The sequence below is a fragment of the Danio rerio genome, chromosome 22, assembly GCF_049306965.1.
Source record: "Danio rerio strain Tuebingen ecotype United States chromosome 22, GRCz12tu, whole genome shotgun sequence".
In the NCBI taxonomy this organism is placed as follows: domain Eukaryota; kingdom Metazoa; phylum Chordata; class Actinopteri; order Cypriniformes; family Danionidae; genus Danio; species Danio rerio.
In genome coordinates, this window is record NC_133197.1 from 38,362,728 (window position 1) to 38,384,625 (window position 21,898).

Consider the following 21,898-nt stretch of genomic DNA (forward strand, 5'->3'; position numbering starts at 1 on the left):
CCCAATTACAGGTAAAGGAGGAGAATAGGGGAGGAGGGGGGTTTCTTCCAAACGAAGATAAAGTGAACTGGAAACTTAGACTATTTATGGTGCCTTAGGGCTCATATGATTGGAAGATTAGTGATTAGCAAATGCGAGACTGGAAGTGATAAATCATAAGCGCGTGATCCTCTCGAAATTAGTTTATGAATAAACTTCACTTTGTAGAATATTAACAGATGTTTCAGCATGCATTCAACATCAACACTGTTGAATTCCTCTTTCACGTTTTTGCTGCAAATGTCACACACACATAACGCTGGAAACACTCACAGCTTATTGGGTCATTTCTGCATTCAGGCTTGGTATTGAGCTGTCGTGCGTGCCGCCGGGGAAAGGCCAGAGAAAACTGCGCGGAGCAGAAAGCAAAGCAGGCATAATATAAATATTATGACAAGCTGAGTTGCGAGGCGCATTTGAAGTGGCATTTGAAAGGGTGAGGACATCAGAAAAGCATGCATCAAACCCTACCGTAGCTTGCTCAGAGTGAGCATGTGTTACGCTTCCCAGGTACAAAGGACACCCTGCAGGTATTTATCTTTCTGTGGCAGAGAAGGAAAAAGGTAAGACTCCTTTTAATATTTCACTAGCCCTCACAGGTTTATCCTGTTCAAACACGACTATTCATAGTATGAGAGAGAGAAAAGGAAGCTTAAAGGTAATTAGCACAACAACAAAAAAAAGCAGCTGCCAAGCGGGAAACGTACTTGTTTGTTGTGAACTAGATTTGCTGCATACTTTTGAAATCCGTTTTTCATTCCCTCCCATGACATGTCTATTGAGGGATTTTGAAGGGGGATATTGTCCGTGCCGATAAATGGCCTGCTTATTGTTGACTTTTGTCTTATTGTAGCAACCGTAGATTATATTAAAGCTGACCTGACACCTATAGAGGCCTCGCAGAAGCAGAAAAGTTGAACATTTGAGTGAAGAAGGTTAGGAGACGTCTATGAAATATTCTTAAAATACTATTGCTGATAGTTATTAAATGCAAAATAATATGAATACTAATACTAATATTTTTTAAACTATTATAGCCTTGAAAAAAGGATTATAAAATAACCATAATATTGGATATAATAAAATAACCAATAAATATCTTTATTGTGAAGATTTGCAAAATATAACAAAACAATTTATTTAAAAAATTTTATATAGGGAAGGTTTTTATTTAAGTTCAGATTTTCTTTTTAATTGTTGGTCCACAATTCAGACTTTCAAATTTTATATTGGTAGATAGATAGATAGATAGATAGATAGATAGATAGATAGATAGATAGATAGATAGATAGATAGATAGATAGATAGATAGATAGATAGATAGATAGATAGATAGATAGATAGATAGATAGATAGATAGATAGATAGATAGATAGATAGATAGATAGCGGTAGTTTAACAATAAATGATTTTACTCAATTTAAGGATCATTTTTCACCACAAACATCAACAATTTTGCCTAAATAATTAATTCAATTATCCAAAAGTTTTTTAAATCATTTGTTTTCCCAACATAAACTTTCTTTCTTTGTCTGAACGTGTATTGATCTTCATTCCTTCATGCAAACTTTACATTTTAAACTCCAATGATCGAAATATATGTATATTTAAAACTACTATACTATTGCTGGAGAAATGTAGATTTGTGTCAGATGAAAATAAAACTTTTTGCAATCTTTTATAAGTTTTGAAGATGCACACGTGAAGCTCCAACATATCTTTCTTTTTACAAATACATTTTATTCTTTATTTGAAAATCTTTACCTAGTTTTATTTATTTTATTTTTTTAACTTACTTACATGTTAATTTATTTTTACTTGTCACACACCCAGAGTTTATATTCTTAAATCATACTGCACAAATTCTTGGTTTAAATGTTTGTATTATATATTTCAAATAATATATAAACTCAACATAATCATGAATATTGATTTTATGGAGTCATATTGACCTTATTCTAAAATGCGGAAGTGCGCCTGTTTTCGCGATTGTCTTAGAACTTCCGTTTCAGTCGTCTATGGGAGAAATGACAAGAAATAATAAACGGCAAAAAAAACGGTCAAACTGCTTGCTCTACAAACAAATGTTTGCATGACTATACAGACCAAGTAGAATAATATAACAAGGAAATATCAGTTTGCAACATCAAACAGTGAAACGAGCAGTTTTTAATGTCTAAAAATGAATGGAAGTGAATGTGACCGGAAGTCTCGTGCCAAAAAGATTCAAATGGCAGCGCCCGCTCGTCTGTGGAGAATAAGGTCAATATATTAGAAGGTATTTTAGGACTAGATTTTTTAATGTGTATGTATGTTATATGTGTCTTGTTGGTGTCTATATTTACAGCAAAACCTGTTTTTCTAAAACAAATTTCTCCTACGGGAGACAATAAATTTGACCTTGATCTTGATGCAACTTTTATTAATTGTGCTTTACTGTGCCAAATGATGTAATTTTTACAATAACCAACAATATTGCTTTTATATTTACAGTGGAGAACAATACTTTTTCTTTATTGCTTTCTTTCCTTTGCAATAAACATAAACTTTACACTTGCATTAGAAACCGACTGGCCTTGTTTTGTCACAAAAACACCCAGACATGTATTATTGAATGCAAAATATTATGAATTTTAATATTCATATTTTTAAACTATCATGGCCTAAACATAATTATAAAATAGCCATAATAGTAATCTTTATTGTAAGGATTAAGATGATTTTGCAAAACATAACAAAACAATTTATTTAAAAGTTTTGATAAAAATTATTTTAATTTCAGATTTTATTTTACATTGTCGCACATCCTGATATTTTTAAACTTCAATTACATTATTCAAGTAAAAAAATATATATTGCTGTTGTTTGTGGTGAAAATATATATATATATGTATGTATATATTTATACAGTTGAAGTCAGAATTATTAGCCCCCCTGAAATATTAGAACCCCTGTTTATTTTTTCCCCCAATTTCTGTTTAGGTGAGAGCAGATTTCTTCAACACATTTCTAACCATAATATTTTTAATAACTCATTTCTAATATCTGATTAATTTTATCTTTGTCATGATGACAGTACATTATATTTTACTTGATATTTTTCAAGACACTTCTATACAGATTAAAGTGACATTTAAAGGCTTAACCAGGTTAATTAGGTTAACTAGGCAGGTTAGGGTAATTAGGCAAGTTATTGTATAATGATGGTTTGTTCTGTAGACAAACCATCAGGGGGAAAAATAGCTGAAAATTGTGTTTAAAAAATTAATAACTGCTTTTATTCTTGCCGCAATAAAACAAATAAGACTTTGTCCAGAAAAAATATTATCAGACAAACTGTGAAAATTTTCTTGCTCTGTTAAACATCATTTGGGAAATATTTAAAAAAGAAGGAAAAAATCAAAGGGGGGCTAATAATTCTGACTTCAACTGTACTCACACACACACACAAACACACACACACACACACACACACACACACACACACACACACACACACACACACACACACACACACACACACACACACACACAGTGCTCAGCATAATTAAGTACACCCCATTTAGAAAATGTATATATTTTTCCATTTCTCCGTGAATATAGGCAGTGTATTTTAGTGCATTTAAACAAAACTGATTTATTAAACATATATATTTATTAAAATAATATCTTAGTCACCAAACATATTCAGAAATGGAATGATGATACAATTAAATTCAAGCAAAATAAAAATGTTGCAAAAATAAATTACAACCTACAAAATTTCAACTAATTTGTACAACTTTTGTGCTTTTAATTTTTCCTCTTTTGAAAATTTGTATTTAATATTTTTCTGTAACAGATACATTTGGCTGACTGTTATTGTAAGTTATTTTGTTAGATAAGCTCTGGATTTGGCTTCTATACAGACTAATGTATGTGCACAAAAATAATATTGTATAGTTTCCTATTAAAATATGAATTTAAAAGAGAGATTTGTGAAGGGTAAACGTATACATGCTGAGCACTGTATGTAAATTTTGCCTAAATAATTAATTATTATTATCCCCGAAAAAAATGTTTTATGCTATTATACTTTTCCAACATATACTTTGTTTCTTAAACTTGAATTGTAATGACATGATTTTTACAATAACCATATTGCCTTTATATTTACAGTGGGGAACAATGTTTTCTTTCTTTCTTTCTTTCTTTCTGTCGTTCTTTCAATAAACATAAACTTTACACTTGCACTGAAAGTTTACTGGCCTTTTTTGTCAAAAAAACACCCATGCATTTATTGACATTTATAATTAAATGCAAAATAATATGAATACTAATACTAATATTTTTAAAACTATTATAGCCTATAAAAAGGATTATAAAATAACCATAATATTGAATATAATAAAATAACCAATAAATATCTTTATTGTGAAGATTTGCAAAATATAACAAAACAATTTATTTAAAAAATGTTATATAGGGAAGGTTTTTTATTTAAGTTCAGATTTTCTTTTTAATTGTTGGTCCACAATCCAGACTTTCAAATTTTATATTGGTAGATAGATAGATAGATAGATAGATAGATAGATAGATAGATAGATAGATAGATAGATAGATAGATAGATAGATAGATAGATAGATAGATAGATAGATAGATAGATAGATAGATAGATAGATAAAAACAGTTTATAGAAAGATAGATAGATAGATAGATAGATAGATAGATAGATAGATAGATAGATAGATAGATAGATAGATAGATAGATAGATAGATAGATAGATAGATAGATAGATAGATAGATAGATAGATAGATAGATAGATAGATAGATAGACAGACATAAAGATAGATAGATAGATAGATAGATAGACAGACAGACAGACAGACAGACAGACAGACAGACAGACAGACAGACAGACAGACATATAGATAGATAGATAGATAGATAGATAGATAGATAGATAGATAGATAGATAGATAGATAGATAGATAGATAGATAGATAGATAGATAGATAGATAGATAGATAAAAACAGTTTATAGATAGATAGATAGATAGATAGATAGATAGATAGATAGATAGATAGATAGATAGATAGATAGATAGATAGATAGATAGATAGATAGATAGATAGATAGATAGATAGATAGCGGTAGTTTGACAATAAATGATTTTACTCAATTTAAGGATAATTTTTCACCACAAACATCAACAATTTTGCCTAAATAATTAATTCAATTATCCAAAAGTTTTTTAAATCATTTGTTTTCCCAACATAAACTTTCTTTCTTTGTCTGAACGTGTATTGATCTTCATTCCTTCATGCAAACTTTACATTTTAAACTCCAATGATCAAAATATATGTATATTTAAAACTACTATAGTCTAAACATAAACATGCAATAAACATTGATATTTATTGATTAAAAATTTAATATAGTTATTTAATATAACCTTCAAGATTATATACATTTTTTTTTCTTCAACCAAGTGTTATACTTACAAACGAAAGTCTTGTCATAATTTATCGTTCAGTTTCAAACAAAACACAATATTAAAACCGGACCATATTTCTCGTCATAAGCAGAAATAAGACGTGCAGCAACTGGCTCTTCAAGTTCAGACGCTCATTGATTATCAAGGGTGTGATTCAGTTTTGGCGCCGCAGACAGAGTGTTAACAAAAACAAACTGACAGAAGTTTCGCCACACAGCAACTCCAACAGGGCGACGCTGTTTTCTTTTCATTAATCTGCGAGTCTCTCAATGGGAGGCCGCTGTCAGTGTGCCGTTATTGTGACGTTTGTTGACAGCCCGTGATTACCGCCGATTACCTCAGAAACGCCAGACTGACACCGACTCTGACAGAAATGACAGTCCCGGGACAAACTCGACCTGCGGAGGCTCAAATCTCACCTCACACACAGTCCTGTCTGCAGCCCGGGGTGATGGATGACGAGCAGACAACCCACACGAAGAAATACTACAGCAATTTATAGTAAATACTAGTGTTTGTGAATATGTACTTGAATTACCATAGCAACATAGTCAGCACGTTAACACAACGACTATAGTAATAACATACGACTAAATACTGTTGTTTTGTACACCTAAGTAATATAGAATATATTCTACTACCACAATTTACTGCGGTAAACACTAAAGTATACTACAGGTTGTCAGCTTAATACTGATTCATTCACAAAGTGTTGCAAATAGAGTATGATTCCGGCTGGAAGTCAGCATAATTAATCATTTTACTTATTGAATTACACAGCACACATTGTGTTTTATTCATGTCTATGTTAGTAGCATAGCCAACACGATCTCACGGCAATTCGTAACTTTTTGATTTAGTGGCTAATTCGTATGAATTCGTACGATCTAATTCGTACAATTTGCTACGATTTGCTGATCGCCCAATGACGGTTGGGGTTAGGTGCCACGCCTCCTTTTAAAAATCGTACATTTTCGAACGACTGAACTCATATGAATTCGTACAAATTAGCCACTAAAATAGCAAAATGTAAAATACTTACGTTTCCTCATTAGATCAGGCTGGCATAGCACTAGCTAGCATAAAATAATATTTGTTACACAGTGTTACACATTTATACTGTATTTCTACAGCTTTATACTAGGGTTGTGCGCCAATAGACAATATCGGGCAAAGATATCGCTGAGAGCTGAGACCTATGACGATTTTAAAGACAATATTTAGCTCGTTTCCTGTTAATGTAGACCCATTACATGTTTCAATTACATTGGTGAATAAAATTAATAGTATTATTTTTAATCATCATTATTAATAACAAAAGGATGCAAATAATGAATTAAAAAATTATTTGACACACTGTAAAAAATAAAAAGTTGAGTAAACTTAAAATTTTAAAGCAACCGGCTGCAAAGAAATTTTGAGTTTACTCAACTTCAGTGGTTGAAGTTGTGCCAAATTATTTTTTTAAGTTGACTGAAATGGCTGGTTTAAGTCACGACAACTTTCAAGCCTAAGTTCATCTAACTCGTCATTATGAGTTTGCCTAAAATTAAACAGGGGTTGAGTAAACTGTAAGAAATGAGTTGGCACAACTTAACAGAAGTTCAGTTAACTCAAAGCTGTGCAGCTGGTTGCCTTCATTTTTTAAGTTGATTTAATCTTTATCTTTTAATTCATAATTTGATGGAAATCTTATATCTGCGCTTCTCAAACAAATACCTGTATGACTCTAAGTATGAAGTTAAGAGATTACAAAACACACTATAAAACACAATATCAAAGAATATATTTATTGACAATTCTGCAAACGGCTTTCTGTCCAAATGAAATGTACTGCAGTCCAGAGAAGGAAAAGAGGCAACAAAAAGGTAAATCCTCAAATCCTATATTGCCTTTTAAGTGCTCGAGTTAAGCAAAAGAAATATTTAAAATGCTTGCACTATCAACATTATTTTCAAAGTGCAAGAGTGTTGTGAATGGAATTGATACAAACAACTGAAGGTAAGATCCAAATGCAGGTTTAATCGATGGTCAGGCAAGCAATAGTCAAAACAGGTATGAACAGGCATATGCGGGCAAATCCAGAGTCGAAGTCAGTAAACAGGCAAAAGGTCGAAAGGCAGGCGGCTACACAGGATACATAGGATACAATGCTAGATTCAGACACGGAGAAACAAGACAGGGAGAAACGCGTAGAAATGTCACCAAACAGTAAACAAGACTTGGCAAAGTGAATCAGTCTGTGTGCTGCTTAAATACTGTGTGAAATCTCAGTCTGTGACAGGTTTCAGCTGGTGATGTAATCAGGAAGATGAATGACCAGGCGTGCGTGATTGGGAGAAGTGCATGTATGAAAATGTAGTCCTGGGGAATGGGGAAGTGAAGTGAATGATGATAGAGGAAACCAGCGATCTCCAGAGAATGATCGCTGGTTATCGTAACAAAGAGTAATTAGTTTTGTCACGATATTTTAATTTTGTTACCCATCAGTTCTATAATTTTAAAAACGTCCATTTCCTGCTAACATTTGAGCGTTGTTGACCATGTTTTAAACACTGTTATATTGCCATTGTGTTCACATGCTCAACAGAAAACACTGATTGGGCGTGAAGATCATCAGTTCACCAAACTCACTGCTGTTTACTGAGTGGAACCACAGACACAGGGACACTTAAGAATTTCACATTGATCAACTGGTCAGTGTATAAGCTGACACAAGTGTTACGCTGATGGATCAACTATGCGACGTTTTGAAACACTCCAGTTTGTGTGTGTGTGTGTGTGTGTGTGTGTGTATCTGTGTTTGCACTCCATGAACATCAGTGAAGAGCAGTGAAATGGTGAACTTCTCAGCCAATCACAGTCATTTATGTTGAGTTCTTGAACACAACAGCCAATCTATCAATTGGTGGGAAATGGATGTTTTTAAAATTTGAAAATGTAAAATCAAAACTGAATTAAAGTTTCGTGACAACACCAAGAGTAACACAATTTCAGTGTACAAACAAATGCATTTTGTTTTTGAAAGACTGGACTCTTGCTGAGCACTGAGGATCAAGGCCAATAAACACTTTCTGAATAGTTTCAAAGATGTGTTTCAGTTCTTTGGGGTAGTTCATAATGAGGAAATTAATCAAACCAAAGAGGAGAACAACAGCTGTCGGAAGATCTTTTCCAGCACGATTTGCTCTTCCAGAACCACAGACAGGCACCTTACATTTAGGTTGGTCTGAAGAGTGGCAACATCATCTTCAACAGTGCTAAGGATGTCCATCTCCATCTCTTTTGCGCAAATATCTTCTGGCTCTGTGTCCTGCAGTAAAAAGAAACATAAAAAGAGGATGAATAACTATTTTTACTGCTAAATCACAAACATCTCCAAAAAGCAAGGTAAAAAAAAGCAAAGGCAAAGCAACTTAATTTGGAAACTGAAGGTAGTAATGTCAGTAACACAGTCATTTATATACCTTCTATTTATAAAACTTTTCAGGTAACACTTTTCTAATAATGAATCATTTATTAAGCATTAGCAAATAGTGAATTGATTATCCGTTAAGCATCAACTCTACATGAATAAGGACTAGTATCTAATACATAAGTACTAGTATCTATTAATTAGGTAGTAGCATCTCAGTAATAGGAACTAGTACCTAATAATTAACTACTAGTAGATAAAAATATGCACTAGTCACAGCTGGAATACATACTAGTCAAAACTGAATAGTTGATGTCTCAATTAGAGATCCCATAGAAATGAATGGGAAAATTTTTAATTTATTACGAGTAACAACAGAATAGTTACTAGTCACTATTAAAATAAGTACTAGTAACTAATAAATAAGAACTAGTATCTATTTAATACGTACTAGTATCTAATAAATAAGTACTAGTATCTAATAAATAAGAACTAGTATCTATTTAATAAGTACTAGTATCTAATAAATAAGTACTAGTATCTAATAAATAAGTACTAGTATCTAATAAATAAGTACTAGTATCTAATAAATAAGTACTAGTAACTAATAAATAAGTACTAGTATCTAATAAATAAGAACTAGTATCTAATAAATAAGTACTAGTAACTAATAAATAAGTACTAGTATCTAATAAATAAGTACTAGTATCTAATAAATAAGTACTAGTAACTAATAAATAAGTACTAGTATCTAGTAAATAAGTACTAGTACTTAATGGAAAAGATACTAGTATCTAAAATATAAGTACTAGTAACAAGACAATAGATACTAGTACAGGCTATAGAATAAAAGTTAAAACGGCTTGCCATAGGTCATTAGCTATTGTCACATTAAACCAGATGCTCAGACCCTGAGAGATGACAGGTGGCACCACTTTACAATTGAAGGGCATTAATTATGGTTATTCACAGGTTAGTCATTTTGATCAGAAATTCCCAACATGTTTTAATTATTAAAAATGAAATTTGCTTTATAATTATTGTTGCAGCACCTGTTTTCACTCCCTGGTCAGCCGGACTCAGTCATGGTTGTTCTACTAAAGACTAAGGGTGCTTTCACACCTACACTTTTGTTTCGGAACGTGTCTCGTTTGCCCAGTTAGCGCGGTTCGATTGGCATATGTGAACAGGGCAATCGCGCTCTGTTCCGCGCCAAAGTAATCGCTCCGAGATCGCTTGAATGAGGTGGTCTCAGCTCGATTGAAACGAACCCTGGAGCGGTTCAATTGCAGTGAGAAAGCAAACGATCCTAGCGCGGTTATATCACAGTGTTTTATGGATATGTAATAGGCTTACGGCTATATGAAGAGAGAATTATGAGTAGGGCGGGAAGTTTCGCGAGTCTCCGGATGCCCGCAAACGAGTGATGATCTCCCGGTAATCTCGCGTCTCTCTCCCAGTCCTCAAATAGGCATCGTCGCGCACCCTTCTCACCCCTCCCCACCGTGTCTCTCCTCAGACACGCCGCGCGCACCCTGTCAATCACCACCAAACCACCACCTCTCCTGACAGCTGAGCGGGACGCTGCAAAATAAACCCTGACACTCTGACCAATGTGAGGAGAGTTTACTCGCATGTGACTTGTTTTAGCTCTTTTGGTCCGATTAGAAACTTTGCAGTGTGAAAGCGAACCGCTCCAAGAGCAAAGAGCAACAATGTAACAATTGTAATCTCTGTTTCGGAACAACTGAATCGATTCACAGGTGTGAAAGCACCCTAAGTGATGAAAATGTAGCATCCTTTACAGAGGTGAAAACAGTGCTACAAACTTTTCTTTTAGGGAACAAACTGTTTTGTAACTTCAAAGATTAATTACCTGCATGAATTCCAATATTGCACACAAAAAGAGAAACTCCATGGTAAACTCCATAAAGTTTAATATGCCCCCCTTTAATCAGTGATATGATTGAATGCTAAATAATTACTTGATTGTCCAGTTGGTCCAGGGCGCCCTTATTATCTCTCCATATCGCCCACCACATGATCCATAAAACTTGATAGCGTATTCATCCGAAAAAGAGAAGGTATCTTTGAGGTTGGTTTGAGTAATCCTGTAAACCTCAGCATAGACCTACAAACAGACCATAAAAATATGAATAGTATGATTTGTGAACAAGGGTTATACATTTTGAAATAAATAATCTCAAATGCAAACTTGCCTAAACTCCCAAAAACATGCAGGCCACTGTTTTCGGACATCAGCTACAGGAGGTTAAAAAAATCAAATAGTCAGTAACTGCAGCAGACTGTTAATGTGCTAATGTCAAATGTGATTTTAATGCACCTACAGCAGGGGTCTCAAACTCAATTTACCTGGGGGCCGCAGGAGGCAAAGTCTGGGTGAGGCTGGGCCGCATAAGGGATTTCACAAAAAAAAGTCCTCAAATGTCATTATTAACAGTTTTAATTATTTCTTCTGAACATGAAGTGTCCTGAACATTAATAGAACATTGAGTGAAGATTATGAACAGTTCTTCTGAACATGGCATCTTTTGCCTACTCCTTGCTGCCAGAAACTTGACAGCGCTTCTTCTCACAAATCTGAACCACATTTGGCTTTAGAGTGGAAGCAGTTGAGACCCTCAGTATGGCTTGAAGATGATCATCATTAAGTCTAGACCTGTACTTTGACTTATTGAAGTCCTAGGGAAAAAAGTGGGGGAACTCACTCAAAACTTCCATTCCCTCACCTAAAAAAAGGCGTATATTTGTATAAATAAAACATCCCCACCCTACTCCTGTCTGTACCAGTCTGTATCTACCTATAATATATATAAGATGCAGGGCAGGCACGTGCACACATAGGGCTCAACCTGTGCAGTGCACATGCCCTTTTTAGTTTTGCATAGAAAGTGCCCTTCCAAAATGATCAAAAGTGCCCCCGCGACGCGACACACCCTCGGTCCCGCCCTTCAGTAGGCGCGCGATAACACCACTCTTGAGTACGCGCGCGACAACACAGCTGATCAGAACGCGCGCGACAACGCCCCTCCACACTTCCCGCCCGTCACAGCGTCTAACAAAAGGGCGGGGTGCGTGGTGATGTTACCGGCATCCTCGCCCCTTTGTTTACACGGCGGGCAGGGAATGCCAGTGACCGCTGTGTACGGATAGAATCAGCGGAGCGGGGAGCACTCTCTCTCCCCGCTCCGCTGATTCTGTCAGTGTACAGCGGTCGGCGCGGGCCACAAAATATTGCACTGAGGGCCGCAAATGGCCCGCGGGCCGCGAGTTTGAGACCCCTGACCTACAGTCTTTAAAGTGCAGAAGCAGTCTGCGAACAAACAAGGCTGCTGCCAGGATGCTCCTTGATAGTGATGTAGTCTGTAGTGTAACTTCTCAGCTACTGTTTACAAATTTGCAAAACTTACACTGCATTCCAAACCTATAAAAAAGTAAATAAAAACGTAACATTGCAGGTCAAATTGTTTTCATAAATTAAACTGATGTTTTTAAAAAGCACAATATAAAATAAATATTGCAAACATAAAAAGAGAAGATTTAATTAATGCATACATACATGTTACTTAACTCATAAATGGTTAATGTATGCCAAATAAATAATCATAAAAACCACAAGCTCCTGGAATACTATATGTACACTACTAGTGACTGTATATTTAAAGTGGTATGCTAAATATTATTTTGAAGTGGTTTTAATGTTATCGCATTGCTGTTTTAATACAGACACAACAGGGTTAACAATACAGTGGTGACCGGCCGCTCAGATATGTCTGTTTGCAACAACAATATTTCACTACATTTCCCTCCAGTTTAAGAAGCAAATTAACGTTAAACAGTCCTTCAAATGAAGCAAACTTCACAGGTGGCTAGCTTGTTAGCCCGAGCTTGTCAAAAAATGATCTTCACACGATGTAACTTAGTTTTTTGGGAACATAACATTACATTTTACCTTAGATTTGGACGCTATTTAGATTAATTTGGATAATAAAGCTAAAACAAAGCTTACCTGAATCAGGAGATGGCAGCTGCTGCTGGTGAGAGGACACCTCGTGCAAAATGGCACCCGAAGACAGACTGAGCATGTGCAAAGACGGGAAGTAGATGATCCAGTGAAGAACTCAAAATGTAAAGTCTGCTCAACTTAAGTATTTACTTTCATTGAACAAACCAGTTTTAAACCTTCAGTTAACTCATTTTTAAAAGTAAACTCAACACTGAGCTCAAAATATGTCCACCCAACTTACAATTTTGATTTGAGTTAGCAATTTGCAAGTTCGATTTTTTACAGCTGTTCACATCAACATCACTTGATCACTTGACACTTTCAGACTGCAGCAACATACATCTTTAGCATGAACTGAAAATTAGACTAGTCTACTCAAAGGACAAAATACAAAATTTTGTACAAAATGCAGCAGCCAGAGTTCTGACCAGGTCTAGAAAATATGATCATATAACCCCAATTTTATCCTCCTTACACTGGCTGCCTGTTAAGTTTCGTATTGAATTTAAAATATTACTTCTCACCTATAAAGCTCTAAATAATCTAGCTCCTGTTTATCTAACCAACCTTCTGTCTCGCTACAAACCAACTCGCTCTTTAAGATCTCAAAATTCAGGGCTTCTGGTAGTACCTAGAATAGCAAAATCAAGTAAAGGAGGTCGAGCCTTCTCTTTCATGGCTCCTACACTCTGGAATAGCCTTCCTGATAACGTCCGAGGCTCAGACACACTCTCCGAGTTCAAAACTAGATTAAAGACCTATCTGTTTAGTAAAGCATACACTCAATGCATCACCTAGCGGGTTCCACACAGGCTTCTGCATCTTGCTTATATACACTATGAACAGCAGCTACGCTAATTATTTTCTTTATTCTCTATTTTCACCTGGGGATACTCATCCCGAGGTCCTCAGATTATGCGGAGTCACTGATTGGATCCAAGACCAGCGACGTGATGATCCCAAGGATTCCATATCCGGGACCAGGCCATATCCTGAGCTGCTGCTGCGCTGATGGTCGTGGGGAGTGGAGAACATGAGTCTGATTCCAGCGACGCTCCAGGGACAGACGAATCTTCGCTGAGGCCATCTTCCAGCCTAAACCACGACGAATGAAGTTCTGCACAAGACTTTTGGCCAGCGGAGAAATTAAAATGGTCGTGCCCAACTGAGTCTGGTTCTCTCAAGGTTTTTTTTCTTCACTCCCATCAGGTGAAGTTTTTTTTCCCTCTCCGCTGTCGCCACTGCCTCGCATGGTTCAGGATTGGTAGAGCTACGCATCGATGAATTTGCTCTTCAGTGTTTGAACTCTCAGTAATGATTTAATCACACTGAACTGAGCTAAACTGAACTGAACTGAACTTAAACACTAAAACCTGAACCACACTGTTACAGTTACTGAACCACACTGTTCCAGTTACTATGACCATTTATGTGAAGCTGCTTTGACACAATCTACATTGTAAAAGTGCTATACAAATAAAGCTGAATTGAATTGAATTGAATTTTTTTTTATTGCAGGGCGATTATAGACATGTATTCACAATTTTACATAAATCAACATGCAAAAAATGTATTATTTCCTTTGCTGTCTAGCACTCTCTCTCAGCAGCAGTTGACTCACGCTGCCAACAAAATCTCACGGCAATTCGTAACTTTTTGATTTAGTGGTTAATTCGTATGAATTTGTACGATCTAATTTGTACAATTAAGTACGATTTGCTCATCACCCAATGACGGTTGGGGTTAGGGGTGGTGTTAGGTGCCACGCCTCCTTTTTAAAATCGTACATTTCCATCTGACTGAACTCGTACCAATTTGTACGAATTAGCCACTAAACTGTCAAAACGTAAAATACTTACGTTTCCTCATGAGATTAGGCTCGCGCTGCACATGAGGGCACTATACACAGCCACAGCAATAACGTATTTATTTAATTTACAAATATGTTAGGCCTGAATTTATTTATATAGGCTATTAAAATATATTTTATTGATTTATTTAAACTACCCCATAACCTGCATTTTACCATTCGTTTTGGCTTTAACAAATTATTGAGCAGATTAATAGTAGTAGTAGTAGTAGTAAAACTTTATTGTCCTTGACAGGAGATTTGTTTTGGGCATCGCCATATTGCTGCAGACACTCACTAAAACAAGCAATAAAAAACAGTAGAAAATACAACAATTACAAAATTTATGGTGCCAATTAAGATATACTCTTATTAAGTAAACCCACTGACACAGGTACAAAGGATTTCTTGTAACGGTTTAACCTACACTTTGGGACTCTATATCTTCTACCAGAGGGAAGCAGTTCGTACTGGGGAAACAAAAAATGAGTTGGATCCTTTACAATCCTATCCACCTGATTGAGGACACAGTTCTCATATAAAACTTGAGGATTAAAATTTTCATTGTGCCCGACAATTTTCCATGCTGTCTTTAAGAGATGCATCAGTTTAGATTTACACTAAACAGAAAGGTTGCCAAACCACACTGTAATGCCATACCTGACAATGCTTTCAAGAACTGCTTTATAAAACAGCATCATGAGCTTCTTGTTGACTCCAAAAAGACGCAACCTCCGTAAAAAATACAATCTCTGGCGTAAACGAGAACAAACCCAATCAATGTGTGTTTTCCATGTGAAAGAACTGTCTATATGAATGCCCAAGTACTTATAGGTATCTGACTGAGTAATAGGATCATCATGTACAACCACTTGACGATGGTCACCTATGCACTTTGGGTCAAATACCATCTCTTCTGTTTTCTTAGTATTTATTTTTAGCTTATTTCTATCACACCAATCAATGAACTGACTAATTTCTGACTGATATATAACCCCAATATCATCCTTCTCATAAAGTAAACTTAAAATGGCTGTGTCATCAGAGTATTTAAAAATAAAATTCTGTGAATGCTTACTTATACATTCATTTGTAAAAAGTGTAAAAAGAATAGGTGAACTGACACAGCCAGTAAAATGATTAAGATTATTATAACTTATCAAAGAACATTTTACTGAGCTCAGTGAATAGTTTAGTATAGGCCTACAGTTTAAAAAGCCAAGTCAGCATTGCCTGTCTAAAATGAAACTATTTCTCTTATCAGAAAACAATAAACACATATCCCAAGCGCAACACTGTGTTAGATTTTATCAAATACAAATGTGACATTGTTGATGACTATGTATTGTGTATCAGCGATCTCACAGGGAAAGGATATGACGAAATGAAAATGTTGAATATCACCCAAAACAACTCTATACTTTCTAGATCCTTTTTCATGTGGAGAAGAAGAAGAAGAACACTGATTACAATCTTAGATGAGCGGATACTTTAAAAACAGATGAAGATGCTTTTGGGATGTAAAACATGCGCTGAGAGCTTTCGGGTCAAGTTTCAACTTGTGTCAGGTTTGCATTGTAATTTATGACATTATATTTCACAAATGCTACACAGAAAGAGAGAGAGACATACGACTTCAGCGCCTCAAGCCGAATTCCAGTGTTGTGAATATATATATAGAGAGATAACCCGTATTAGAATCAAAAGGTCCTGCCCTTCTCTATGAGAGACTCAAGTGTTAACATGAAGGAATGCATCAATCAACTGGGAACTTTAGTGTTGACTGTAATTGTCTGTGTCAATCATCAGGAGTCAACCTGGTTATTAAAAAGTAATTGAAAAATGAAATTATTAACGTTGTATATTAATAATAACTGATTTCTGTATTAAAATAATATAAATGTATTTGTTATATTATCAAACGTTTATTATCACACATTTAACAAAATGGTTTGTTGATTTAATAAAGTAACATTTGAATAATCTTCTTGTCATATTTAATATCCAAATATTGTTAGAACTGACAAGTTTGTAGAGTAGGGTTTTATTAGTCGATGTTTAATGAATGTATTTACTAGCATGACTAAATGATGAACAATACATTTATAACATTGTTTGTACAGTTATTTTTCCACATTAAAATAAAGTTCATTACAGTTCATTTAATAACACATTAGTAAATGCTGAACTATGATTAATAAATGCTGCACAATTGTCTGGTATTAGTTCATGTTAGCAAGTAACTAGCATTAACCAATTTTTAATTTTTACTTATGAAATAGTTGTTAATATTAAAATTTATGGCAATTTAACAAAAATATTTATGCAAATTTAATCAATTAATTCAATTCTATTCAATTCAGCTTTATTTGTATAGCGCTTTTACAATGTAGATTGTGTCAAAGCAGCTTCACATAAATGGTCATAGTAACTGGAACAGTGTAGTTCAGTTTTTAGTGTTTAAGTTCAGTTCAGTTTAGCTCAGTTCAGTGTGATTTAAAGTCATTACTGAGAGTTCAAACACTGAAGAGCAAATTCATCGATGCGTAGCTCTACCAATCCTGAATCATGCGAGGCAGTGGCGAGAGCGGAAAGGGAAAAAAAACTTCACCTGATGGGAGTGAAGAAAAAAAAAACTTGAGAGAACCAGACTCAGTTGGGCACGACTATTTTAATTTCTCCACTGGCCAAAAGTCTTGTGCAGAGCTTCAGTCACCGCAGTGGCTTAATTAACAATTATGAATTTCCTCAACACCCTAAAAAATATTTATTCATTCATTTTCTTCTCAGCTTAGTCACTTTATTAATCAGGGTTTGCCACATCGGAATTTATATATATATATATATATATATATATATATATTTTTTTTTTTTTTTTTTTTTTTTTTTTTTCATAATTTCTGTTTAGCGGAGAGAAGATTTTTTAACACATTTCATAACACATAGTTTTAATAATTCATCTCTAATAACTGATTTATTTTATTTTTGGCATGATGACAGTAAATAATAATAGACTAGATATTTTTCAAGACACTTCAGCTTAAAGTGACAGTTTAAGGCTTAACTAGGTTAATTAGGTTAACCAGGCAGGTTAGGATAATTAGGCAAGTTATTGTATACCGGGTAATAATTTTGACCTTTAACCTGGTGTTTAAAATATTAATAACTTTTATTCTAGCTGAAATAAAACAAATAAGACTTTCTCCCGAAGAAAAAATATTTTGAGACATACTGTGAAAATGTCCTTGCTCTGTTAAACATAATTTTGGGAAATATTTAAAAAAGAAAAATAAATTTTTATATATATATATATATATATGAGCAATTTAAGCATTATGGATGTGACATTTGTTTGCAGTAAAATCTCAAAACATAAACTCCAAGAGAAAGTATATATCTTAAGATTATATTAAAACATCTGTTTATATTTTCAAAACTACCAACCACCGAGTTAGAGGAGCAGGAAAATATCAATCTGGAAACAATTTTTATGTTTTAAATGAGGAAATAAATGTGTGTTATGGATGTGACAAAAAAAACTGTAAATTTACAGTGTACAACATACTTTGTAGAATTCTTTGAATTAAACTGCACAACCCAAAATAAATAATGCTAATCAAAAGCATAAGAGTTGCCTAGCTTTAGAACAAAAACAATTGATTTTATTTTATTTTACATTTTTGCATTTATGAGGAAAAAGCTTTGTTATGGATGTGACACGTTTCTGTTATGGGTTTGACAGATGTGAAATTTGCATTTGTGTGATTTTGGTTAATCAAATGTAATATGTTTAACAGATCAAGGAAATTTTCACAGTATGTCTGATAATATTTTTTCTTCTGGAGAAAGTCTTATTTGTTTTATTTTGGCTAGAATAAAAGCAGTTTTTAATTTTTAAAAAAACATTTTAAGGTCAATATTATTAGCCCCTTTAAGCTAATTTTTTCCAACTGTCTACAGAACAAACCGTCGTTATACAATAACTTGACTAATTACCCTAACCTGCCTAGTTAACCTAATTAACCTAGTTAAGCATTTAAATGTCACTTTAAGCTGTATAGAAGTGTCTTGAAAAATATTTTGTCAAATATTATTTACTGTCATCATGACAAGGATAAAATAAATCAGTTATTAGAAATAAGTTATTAAACTGTTATGTTTAGAAATGTGCTGAAAAAATCTTCTTTCTGTTGAACAGAAATTAGGGAAAAAATAAACAAGCGGTCTAATAATTGAGGGGGGCTAATAATTCTGACTTCAACTGTAAATATATACTGGCTTTAACCCAGTGTTGCTTGGGCCAATATTGGCTTAATTTTTAAAGTCAACTTTACATATTTAAATCCAACTATTGGTTTTGTCCATAAATACATACATAATCAATTTGTTTTTTAGTTTATTTATTTGTTTAATAATTCATTCACACATCATAGTTTTCTGTAATTTCATTGCTGAGCTCAGACACAAACATTTGAACATAAAAACATAAATTATTAAAATCATTTTAAATAACTAAACACAGATTCATTTGTGCCAGGAGAGTTTAAAAAATGAACCACCAGTCTTAGTTCTGATAGCTTTTAATTGTCTGCCTGCGGGTAAAGGCGTGAAAAGATGTCTAGCTGGATGTGTGGGATCTCTAAGTATCAGCAAGTCATTTTTTTAATTTTCTTGCAAAGCCTAGACATAAATGTTTTCTATATTTGATCCAGCACTGGGTTAAAACAACTGTGTGTAAAGAATAGCAACTAATATATATTTAGTTCACTTAATAAATCAGTTTGAAACACCATATACAAACCATTCCTCATAAAGAAAAGCACATTTCCTAATCTGAGAAACAGAACTTGTGAAATCACCTACTCCAAGAACATTCTGGCTCTATATTTGGTCCGTTAATTGAGTAAATTTTGACGTAATTTCCATTCTTCAGCGCCAGTATATTTTCTCATTACACCTCTGCCCTGCGGTCTGCTTCCAGCAGCTCAGCTTTAAGACCTCCTGCTCTTCTGGCCTCTGCTTTCTCTCAAACTTCAGCTGTTTGATTCACTGGCGGCACACTTCCACGCATCTCTCTTTATTTTCCCCTCAGCCGCCGATTTCTTCAATCAAAAAATTTTTAAAAATTCTTACGAAATGACTCTAAAAGTGAACGCTTAACTCCCTTTTTTCTTGCACGAGGCAAATCGCCAGTTCAATTCCCTCTGAAGCAAAGCAGTGACACATCAAGACTCGCACATCAAGACACTCATCCAAAAAAATGCTCTGGGAAATATTGAAAACACTCGAGCACTGACCATAACCAGTGTCCTCAACTGTTTGGTTTGTTCAGAGGGGTAAATGCTATGCTTGTTTGTGGTAACATTACAGCTCTTTCCTTTGAAAAGCCTTTCATAGATCATGTAATCACATTTACAACAGCAGATATTGTAATTGAGTGCATGAAGAAGTTTATTTGGGTCATTGTGGAGAGATGGGCTATTACTTTCTGAGCAATCACACTAATGACTTAGCCGGCAGCTAGCTCTCTGCAACTCTCACATGGTCGCCCACTGAAGCTAAGCAGGGCTGCGCCTGGTCAGTACCTAGATGGGAGACCACATGGGAAAGCTAGGTTGCTGCTGGAAATGGTGTTAGTTAGGCCAGCAGGGGGTGTTAAACCTGCGGTCTGTGAGGGTCCTTATGCCCCAGTATAGTGACAAGGACTCTATACTGCTCAGTAAGCGCCGTCTTTCGGATGAGACTTGAAACTGAGGTCCTACCTCTCTGTGTTCAATAAAAATCTTTCAAAAAAAAGTAGGGGTTTAACCTCAGCATCCTCGCCACTGATTACTTAATTACTTAACGGAATTATGAGAAATGTCTGTCTAACCCCGCTGGTCCTACGCCACGCAAACCTGCTCCGAGCTAGTATCGAATCGGCGACCTTCCGCATGGGAGTTGGTTGCTCTACCAAGGAGGCTAAAGACCATGGCCTCTAGCGTCTGTCGCTAGAGCACCTTTAGAGGTCAGAGGAGTGAGGTTTACCTGCACAGTACTTCACTAATGACCCCTGTTACACACCGGGTCCGGGTTACAATCCGGGTCACGGCACCAATGTAACCCTGCCGGTCCTACGCCACCCAACCTGCTCCAAGCTGGTATTGAACCGGCAACCTTCCGCATGGGAGTCGGTTGCTCTAACAAGGAGGCTAAAGACCATGGCCTCTAGCGTCTGTTGCTAGAGCACCTTTAGGGGTCAGAGGAGTGAGGTTTACCTGCACAGCACTTACTAGCTGGCCTCCGTTACACTCACCCCCTAAACCTCACTCCCATCCGGGTCACGGCACCAATGTAGCTATTCTTTTGCATCTCTTCTGCGTTGTGTAAATAAATATTCACCTTGATATGTCTTTTAGCGATTTATTGTTGTAAAACAGTGAAAAATATGAGCCCAGATCTATTCAACCAGCCTCATGCACTGGCTACCTCTTATACATACTACAACGAATTTACTTTTTAAGGTAACAGAGGGGGCGCTCTACATGTAAAATAATAAACAAATGTTAACCCCTTCCTTCCCATTAGTATTTCAATGTATGCAAGTGGAGAGATGCAATATAACCCTGTTACATCGGCCTAACTCTATTTAATTGGATAAACATTTTTGTAGTTTTATGGGTCCCACTTTATGTTAAGTGTCCCTAACTACTATGTACTTACATAAAAAAATAAATACAATGAACTTACTGTGTTTATAATGTATTTGAGAACACTTGTGGTGCTTTTGAGTTGGACTAGAGGTTGGGTTATGGCAGGTTTGGTGGTGTGGGTAGGTTTAAGGGTGGGTTAAGGTGTAAGGGATGGTCAACAGTGTATTTACAAATGTGATTACAAAAGTTAATTACAGTTGTAATTACATACATGTATTTAATCAAGCATAAGTACAAAGTAAACACATGCATTTACACAATAAGTACAGTGTAACAAACTATTAATTCCTATGTAAATACATATTAGTTAAGGCCACTTAATATAAAGTGGGACTGTTTTATGTCTTACCCAGAATACAAAAATACATATAAACACATATAGATCATTTACTTTAA

At 35.0% G+C, this 21,898-nt stretch overlaps 4 long non-coding RNA genes across 5 annotated transcripts in view; 1 reads left to right on the top strand and 3 right to left on the bottom strand.

Annotated features, from left to right (window-relative positions):
* LOC141380247 (uncharacterized) overlaps positions 1-6,042 on the bottom strand; it is a 54,400-nt gene extending 48,358 nt beyond the window's left edge. The window contains exons 1-3 of the long non-coding RNA XR_012397938.1: positions 5,939-6,042; positions 511-581; positions 313-388 (exon numbers count right to left, since the gene is read on the bottom strand). This is a non-coding gene — a long non-coding RNA (uncharacterized lncRNA). The remainder of the gene's footprint in view (positions 1-312; positions 389-510; positions 582-5,938) is intronic.
* LOC141380251 (uncharacterized) overlaps positions 1-21,898 on the bottom strand; it is a 495,770-nt gene that overhangs the window by 467,217 nt on the left and 6,655 nt on the right. The window lies entirely within an intron of this gene.
* Positions 311-14,456, top strand: LOC141380252 (uncharacterized). The gene is made up of 3 exons (XR_012397944.1): positions 311-475; positions 550-602; positions 12,974-14,456. It is a non-coding gene; the product is annotated as an uncharacterized lncRNA (long non-coding RNA).
* On the bottom strand, positions 7,296-10,484 carry LOC141380248 (uncharacterized). Of its 2 annotated transcripts, none has more exons than XR_012397939.1 (2): positions 10,291-10,484; positions 7,296-8,832 (listed from the first exon to the last, which is right to left on the bottom strand). It is a non-coding gene; the product is annotated as an uncharacterized lncRNA (long non-coding RNA). The 2 variants fall into 2 exon arrangements; XR_012397940.1 differs by having other exon boundaries at positions 9,987-10,484.